Source organism: Nicotiana tomentosiformis, chromosome 11, assembly GCF_000390325.3.
Source record: "Nicotiana tomentosiformis chromosome 11, ASM39032v3, whole genome shotgun sequence".
Classification (NCBI taxonomy): Eukaryota; Viridiplantae; Streptophyta; class Magnoliopsida; order Solanales; family Solanaceae; genus Nicotiana; species Nicotiana tomentosiformis.
The window spans coordinates 16664345-16672951 of record NC_090822.1 but is presented as its reverse complement, the minus strand read 5'-3'; the positions used below and the strand labels follow the sequence as shown (position 1 = coordinate 16672951).

Sequence of the window (8607 nt, the reverse complement as noted above, 5' to 3'; positions counted from 1 at the left end):
AATGGTTGCTGCAAAATAGAGCGAATATCATCTTTTAATTAGATGTTTCGAATTTGATTTTTTGAAATGAAAAAAAATCTTAATAAAACTAAATCTGATATAACGCGAATTTGAATTTATCAAAACTTTAATGCGAATACATGGTGAATAAAAAAACACTACAACAAAATTGGCCTACGGCAATACTTTTATAGACAACGCTTGAAAAATGTGGCAAAAAATAACTATAGGCACGCTTTTATAAGGGTGGCCTTTATTAAAAAAGCTTTTGGCAACGAAATTTAGGTAACACTCGTAAAACGTGCTCTTTATGTACGAAGACTACACCTTGTAAGTGTTGCCTAATGTAAAATCTTTTGAGAACGCTTATCCACATATGAAGCTACGTTTTACTAGCATTACTTTTGGTATTTTAAAAAGCAACACCGTACAAACGTGGTCTAAAAGTTTTACGAAATTCATACAAAACTTTCCCACTTAAACTACTCCCTCTAAAATTTCTAACTTTTACTATTCCCTCTAAAATTTCTAACTTAAACTATTCCCCTCTAAAATTTTCCATAGCTTCACCCTCACTCTAGGTCTAGGGCTTGAAACCCAATAAGAAAACTTTTTCTTTACTAGATTTTTCAAAAGAAAGGACAGTCGATGACACCCAGTCGGCGACGATCTTCAGAAGATGATCTGATTTAATTCACTCGGCTTCTAAAGACAACAAGAAAGGTTCGGCATTAGAGTTTTATCGATTTTTTTGAAACCAGTATAGGGTTTTATTCATGTCACTACTCGATTTATCCAGGCATTCTCTGCTTTTATTTGGTATGTGCATTTAATTGGAGAAATTGCAGTATTTAGTTTTATTTTTGAATGTAGAGTAAATGAGATTTTTAGGGAATTCTGTGCCTTTCTTCTGAATTTGGGAAAAACACGGGTTAGACGATTTGTAGATCTTTTAATGTATCTGTGTATGGATAGATTTGTTGTGGTTTCACATAAGAGGTTTGAAATTGTTCTATTAGAATTTGTTATACTGCTTTATTGTCTAGCATACTTCACCTAAATTTTAATATTTTTATATTTTTGATAATGCATTTGTTTCAATTTCTTTTGGTTCTCTTTTGTTTCTCCTGGATAACGAAGGAAGAGTAGGGATTTCCAATGATATTTGAAATGTCCGCTTAAATAATAAAATGTTGTGAAACTCACGAATTTAGCTAGACCACATTTCTTTGGTGGAACTCAGCTTGATTGACTTGAATAAAACTAAAAACTTCTGTTTTTAATCGAAGAACTCGAATATTTCAAGACGACACAATTCCGTTTTGAATTTATGTTAGAGCTGAGTTTACAAATTTAATGTAGAAACAATTCCGGTGGCATGAACCTGAAGCTTTAAACCGGTTTTGATTGTTTTATTTTTTTATAACAGGTATACACCATTGGCCATGGTCTGACCAAGAAGTACAGAGATCTTCAGACAATAAGCATACCATCCAGGTACAAAAATTAAACATGTAACTACATTGTGTTTTTACAATTCTCAAAAGAAGAAAGAGAAACTACAGTATGTTTGTATTATAGATGATTAATCTCTTTGTCTTGTTCTCATATAAGTAATCTTATTTCCTTTATTTGCACTATTTCCTTTGTCTGTAGTATAGTATTGCTTTGCTTTGTTGAGGCACACTCTGGCTAGTTAGTATCTCGTAAAAATTTATATAATCTTGTCCCTATTTAATAGCATTGTGAGAGAAGGTATAACATATATTTAACTTTGTGGTCTAAGAGTAGTGTGTTTCCTCTCCACTATGTCAAAAATTGTTATCTTAATTTGTCAGGGACATGATGAAAAATAGTTTTGTTGCTCGTTGTGTTCGTTTTCCATTTATCATTTTCTGTTTATTTCAATCATGTTAAGATCTTTGTAACTTTTTATTTATCATGTTCTGTTTAACTTTGTGGTCTAAGAGTAGTGTGTTTCAATCATGCTTGATGCTTTTTGAGGAAGATTTCTCCATTAAATATCTCTGACTGTTAAGGTAATGGAAATACACTATCTGTTGATAAAGGATGTGCAGAACTACTTAAAGCACAGAACGGTTGATGCCATTGACACAGAATCCTGTGTGCTTCAATTTAATGATCATATTGTCTCTTTTGTTCACCAAATTGTTGATATTTTAGTAATCCTCTTCACTTGAAATGCAGTCATCGTTCAGTATGCTACTTGTTCGTTTAAAAATTTTAGATCTTGTTGTAGAGAAACGTTGACAGCATGTACAAGACATTTACTGTGTTGGTGTAATTTGTGGACTGATCTGGTGCAATATAGCTCCTTATCCCGGTGCATAAAATGGATTGATCTGGTGCAATTTAGCTTATTATTTTGATGCGAAAAATAGTTCTTCAAACTGGTATACCTTGTCAAATAAGTGTGGTGCACTTTGAAATGCACAGGTGGTGTAAAGTTCAGTCTACAAACTGGATCATTGGGCTTCTATGGGCACAGTTAATAATTCTCTCTTTTCTCTTTCTCCATAAGCAAAGAAATGCATCCAATAATGTTTCTAACTAAACATTTGACATTATTCCTTTCTTTTATAAGTATTTTGTTAGGTGAAGAATAGTGACCTCGACATCAAATGTGCAAAATAGATTTTCCCGACCAATATATTGTAGTTGTTTAGGCCCATCTTTTACTGCTTTGGAAACACTTAACCTTATCATTTTCGTACTCTTCCAAGGTGCAATGGGTCCCCCCCAGGTATATGCCCCAACAATTAGTGCTTTCATGTATTTGAATCCCTCCAACTTTATAGTATTCATCTGACATTATATATTTGGAGTTGACATAGAAATATAATTTTTTTACATTATTAGTAGGTTATAACAAATAATGCATCTTTGTTTGTCCCAATTGTAGGTATGGGAAGGCAAAGCTATTGATGAGAACAAATAAAATACAAATGGGAAACTTAAGGTCCAGAAACGTTCAGAGTTTCTGCTGGTTTGAACAAGGAAAGGTTACATGGGGCTTAAATTAATGTGGAGGTCAAGCTTACAAAAAAGGATCACTTTTAAAATCAGGAGATGATGCGATTGGACTTAAACCAGTCATGTATCAGAAAAATTACATGTAGCTAAGTGGATAGCAAATGAGGTTTCCAGTAGATGCTAGCTTTAGCTGTTTGATGTGTTTAAAGTATTATCATGATACATATATATTCATTTTTTTTTATGTTCATTGCTAGGACGCACCTTTAAATTTTTTGATATATATATATATATTTGGAAGTTCATAACAAGTGTACACATGAATCGTTTTTTGGTTATTCGTTACTTGATGCAGTGCTTGAGATATTTATACTTTAAAAATGATCACAAAATATATGATAATATTATATATGTATGATAATAAATATGATTACCAAATATATTTAAAAAAATAATTTTATATGAAAGGTAGTACTTTACAAGGGTGCTTGCAAATGCCACGCATGAGAAGTGTGGCCTATAAGATACCAAAGGTCACACTTTGAAAGTGTTGGTGTAGGAGTTAAAAGTATTGCTATAAGGGGTATATACAAGCGTGGCTTATGTACTGTATAGGCTACACTTTTGAAGTGTGACTTCTAAAGCAACACTCATAAAGCGTGGCCTTAGGAAAAAAGTTACGCTCGTTTAGGACACCCCGAAAAAGTGTTGCCTAAAAGTTGAAAAGCGTTGTAAATGCCACACTTTTTGGTAGTTTAGGCCACACTTTTTAGGGGTGGTTAAAGACAAAATATCGTAGTGAAAGGACAAAACAGACCATGGAGTTACACTAAAATAGTACTTGGAAAACACCATCTTAAATAAACTAAATCCTATTTCTTCCTTTTCTCCATTCTTACAATACTAAATCCAATTTACACTACACAAAAAAAAAAAAAAAATCTTAATTACACCATATATCTAATTCACAAGAACGTGGGAGAAAAGAAAAAGAAAAAGAACAACCAAAATAAAAGCAATAAAGCACAAACCAACCCCACATGTCCCTTTAAATCATAATACACATAAATCACATACTCTAACCTCAATATAATTTAGATCCAAGCTATTGTTTTTGTTTTTTTCCTTTTCCTGCCAAATATATAATCCATAATACAACATCAAAAACTATAACTAATATCAAGTAAATTAGGGTCGGCTATATGATAAGTAATATCCGAAACAAAACTTTAAAATTTTCAGGAAAAAAACCCCTCATATTCACATATCACCAGTGACATTGTCCATGTGCCACTGTTCCAAAACCTACCTTAAATATTTATGTAGGTTGGAGAGAGGTGGAATTTAAACATTTCTAATAATAATAATAATTAAAAAACAAGAAATTCAAGAAACAGTAACCCCATGTTCTTCATTATTATTGATCCAAAAAAAACCTGGAAGGTTTAGGCTGAAAATTCCTTCTCCTTTGAAGATCATGACTTGAAGGCTTGATAATTTGAAGAAGAAAAGCTTTTAAAGAATTAGCCTTTGCTATTTCTGCTAATTCCCAATAATTACTTGATGTTGATAATCTTCTTGTTGATTGTCGACCATTTTTGTGTAGCTTACATCGAAAAGAACCAGGATGATTAGTTGGAGAACAATAGCAAATTCTCTTTTGTGGCTGAGATTTTGATGAAGCCATAGCTTAATTTCTGAAGAAAATAAAAATTAATATTTTTAGGGGGATGGGGGGTTTGAGTTTTTTTGGTTGTTTTTTAAGGGAATTAGAATGTGAAAATTAAAATGAAGATGAAGAAAGGAGTTGGTTTGCTCTTGTTGTTAAGCAAACCGGTTCAATGGTTTTAGGCTGGAGGCTTATATAGAATTTTTTTTCTTGGTTTTTGTTAATGACATGGGTAGCCTTGGTTATGTTAATTATTAATACAATTAAATGGTTGCTTAATTTTTAAGATTTTGATTTCTTCCTCCGTTTTATTTTAGGCGGCATAGTTTGTCTTGACATGCAAGTTAAGAAAGAAAAAAGTATTTTTGAATTTGTAGTTTACCATGCAATATTTTGTAATTATTAAAGTAACAACAACAATAATAAATTCAATCTCACAAGTAATATCTGATAAGGGTAATGTGTACGCAAACTTTACCCCTACCTTCAGAAAGATAGAGAGGTTATTTTTTAGAAACCTTCGGTTCAAGGAAAGAATCAAAATTTATAATTATTAAAGCATACTGGTAAAAGTAAAATAAGAAGTTTAAACTATTTTTTTAAAACAAAAGTAATATTCTATACATACTAATGGTGAAACAGTATCATCAAATTAAATAAAAACGGGGTAGTAATATGATCATGACACTTGTTTAAACAAAAAATTAAAGTTTTGGGAGGAGGGGATGTGATATAGGGGTGAGTATGGGAAGGTTCTTAGAAAAAGGCCTAAAGTTTGACAAGGTTTGTGTCAAATGCTAAAAGAGGAAAACGTAGAGCAAAAGAAAAAGAAAAGAGAAGAAAAGCTAGTAGGAGTAGAAGAAGGAACGTCACGGACATTGACAATTTATTTATATATTTGGTACATTTCAAAATTCAAATTATTATTTGAAGTATAAATTTAATGCTCATAGAGTCATTAATGACTCATTGTAGTGGATAGGAGCAGTTAGGCACATCTTAAATATTATAACTATAAATATAAAGTACTTCAAGACTAGTCTATATACTACTAGTACCTACTGTTGTAAATTTTTCGGATATTTTCGTCAACTTGAATTTGGTATTGGTTTAGTTTTAGAAAGTATTCTCAAAATCTTCTTTTTGGGGAATTATTCATTTTTGAGTTGAGGGTCGAATTAACTTTTCTACCTGCACAATATCTATGTCTGTATCTATTATATATTTATATCTATATTAAATTAAAAGCACGAAGATCCTTAGCGAAATGTTGTTCGTCTTTTTTATTCTTTTAAAATAGAGTTCACACTAGATAAAAAAGTCATTTGATTATATCCCCTAATATTTAGGAATAGTCATTTAATTAATTCTCTATTATTTAGTAATAGTCATTTAATTATTTTTCTAATATTTAGGACTTTTTAGTCAACTAAGAAATTGTTTATTAATAATTTCCTTATCAATTTCCTACTATTTAGGAATAATCGCTTTTTCCTAATATTTAAAACTTTAAATAATTTAAAATTTTACCTTACACAAAGTATTTTCTTATTTGACGATGTATGTAACATAACTACTACGATAATTCTAAGTTACATTACCTAATACTTATAACCTTGAAGTCTGAATTACAAAAGGAAATATTTTGTATACGGTGCTAAATAAAGGACTAAAGGCACATAAACTTCGAAGACTACTTAACCAAAAGCTTCAATCGTGTTCAATATAATATAGTAATAATAATCACTATATAAATTATAAAATTAATTAAGAATTTAATATTTTTGATGAAGTAATATTTAGGATTTTGATGTCTACTATATATTTGTCACTTTGAGTTTCCTACAATTTTTAACCTAATACAATGGAAAGGAGGGATTCTATTTCATTTTAGAAAAAAATTCCAGGAACATTTGGAACATAAGAGTCATTTTCAAGTAGTATTCGATCGATTACGTATTAATCAATATTCGATTGATTGGTCTGAGGTTATCGATAAAAAAAAAAGTTGTCTAAGCCACTTCGTTTCTTTTTGTCCCAGTTGCTTCTTTTTGTCTAACTCACTTTTTTTTCTGTGTGAGTTTCGGAAATATCCTCATTCGTAGGTCCAAAGAATTTCATTGGAATTAATTTATTATGTTGGAAAATTATAGTAAAAAAAACATAACGCTAAATAAACATAATATTAAAAGACTTAATTTTTTAGGCAATACCTAAATGACTTACTATATAATGTATATTCCTACTAACTAGATGCAAAAGTACCTGATTCCTTGAACAATTTCAAATAATCTTTCTATTGTAAGAGTATATATGTGTTAACTGGATGAAAGTAATTAAATACACAAAATTCTTTTACCAAGTCAAAAGCATGTAGAATGTATGACTCATAAAAAGAGGTTGAACAAATATGCAGATTTGTATAGTTGTTGATATTTTGAGACAAAAACAAATATTAGCTAATCCATTTTTTAGGAATAAAAGACCTTACTATCTAAAACTTTGAGAAAGAAAAGGTTTTTCAATGTTATAAATTTCTATAATACATCTAAAGATCTAAAATTGTTTTCTCTATATTTATATTTCATTGCCTATTGTATGTTGTTGCTTATATATTAGTTGATAATCAAGGATTGTAACCTCAATCAAGTTATCTTTATCAATGTGGTGTTTTGGTAAAAGATAAAATAATTCTATAAATTTAAAAGAACATAATATAATCAATAATAAGAATATAATTATTACATGTAGGTTTGAATTATTCTTTGTCATAGAAATTTTGTTTGAATACTTTATCCTGCATTAAGCGCAATGTGGTGAAAGAAGATGAAAATAAGTATATATTTGCAAAATAGATGGCAGTTTAAAAAAAAATAGAAACACTAAGTAGGAAACTATAGGTAAAGTCAATAATATTAGTCGGCACTCCTTCAATTTTTAATTCTTAATTATAAATTTATAACTGATAATAGAACTAAAATTAATTTAATTTGTATAATCTAATTATCTTAGCACAAATAAAAAAAATGGAGAAAAACTTCTTGTGAAAATTTTCTCTTGATTCTTGGGTATTCAATAGAATGTCTATTACCCTTTAATCAAATACCCCTTTTATAAAATTATAACAAAAAAAAATGTAAATACTCATTCTAATAAATACTATAATCAAATATAAATTATCCTAATATTCACAATTATTATACTCTTTAACTCAACATCAAATTTTAAATTTTTTGACATAACACTTAATAATTAGGTATGTATAGTTTAATAATATTTTTATGGCTTTTTAAAGCTTTATACTTATTGGTGTAAGATACACGCGCAAAGTGCGTATTCTAAAACATACTATATTATAAGTCTCTATCGAAATATCGTTCGCTTTTTTTTACCCTTTAAAAGTTAATTTCACACTAGGCAAAATAGTCATTTAATTATTTTTCTAATATTTAGGACTTCAAAATCAACTAAAATTTTATATAAGAAGATCTTAATATTTAGGACTTCAAATTCAATTAAAATTTACCTTATTAAATATTTTTCTTATTTGACCAGTTTTTATAAATATCCTTTTGGAGTCTAGTACGTGGAGATTAAAGTTTTTTTTTAATTCATAGCCTCTAAGGTATATAATAGTATTTTTTTCTCTCATTTACCAATAATTGATTACCTAAAAATGTGGAACATCTATAAGCAATGCATGTTCGCCTTTTTCCTGTTAAATTTTTAAGAGCTTTGATTTAATCTTAACTTTAAATTTCTAGAAGTCTGAACTAATATGGTGTTAATTTTAGAAATAAATTAAGCTACAACCACTATGTGAATTTGCAAATACAGCTAATTTTTTAAACTTAAGATAAACTAATATATTTGAAACTCTTGAAATAAGTATAAATTTGTCATTTTCTCCCCAAAAATTTTGAAAAATTAACCTCAACATGGTG

General features: G+C 29.2%; 1 long non-coding RNA gene across 1 annotated transcript; it reads left to right on the top strand.

Moving 5' to 3' along the window:
* Positions 1-476: 476 nt before the first annotated feature.
* Positions 477-3305, top strand: LOC104087426 (uncharacterized). Its single transcript, XR_684288.4, has 3 exons — positions 477-723; positions 1430-1497; positions 2924-3305. It is a non-coding gene; the product is annotated as an uncharacterized lncRNA (long non-coding RNA).
* Positions 3306-8607: the final 5302 nt, after the last annotated feature.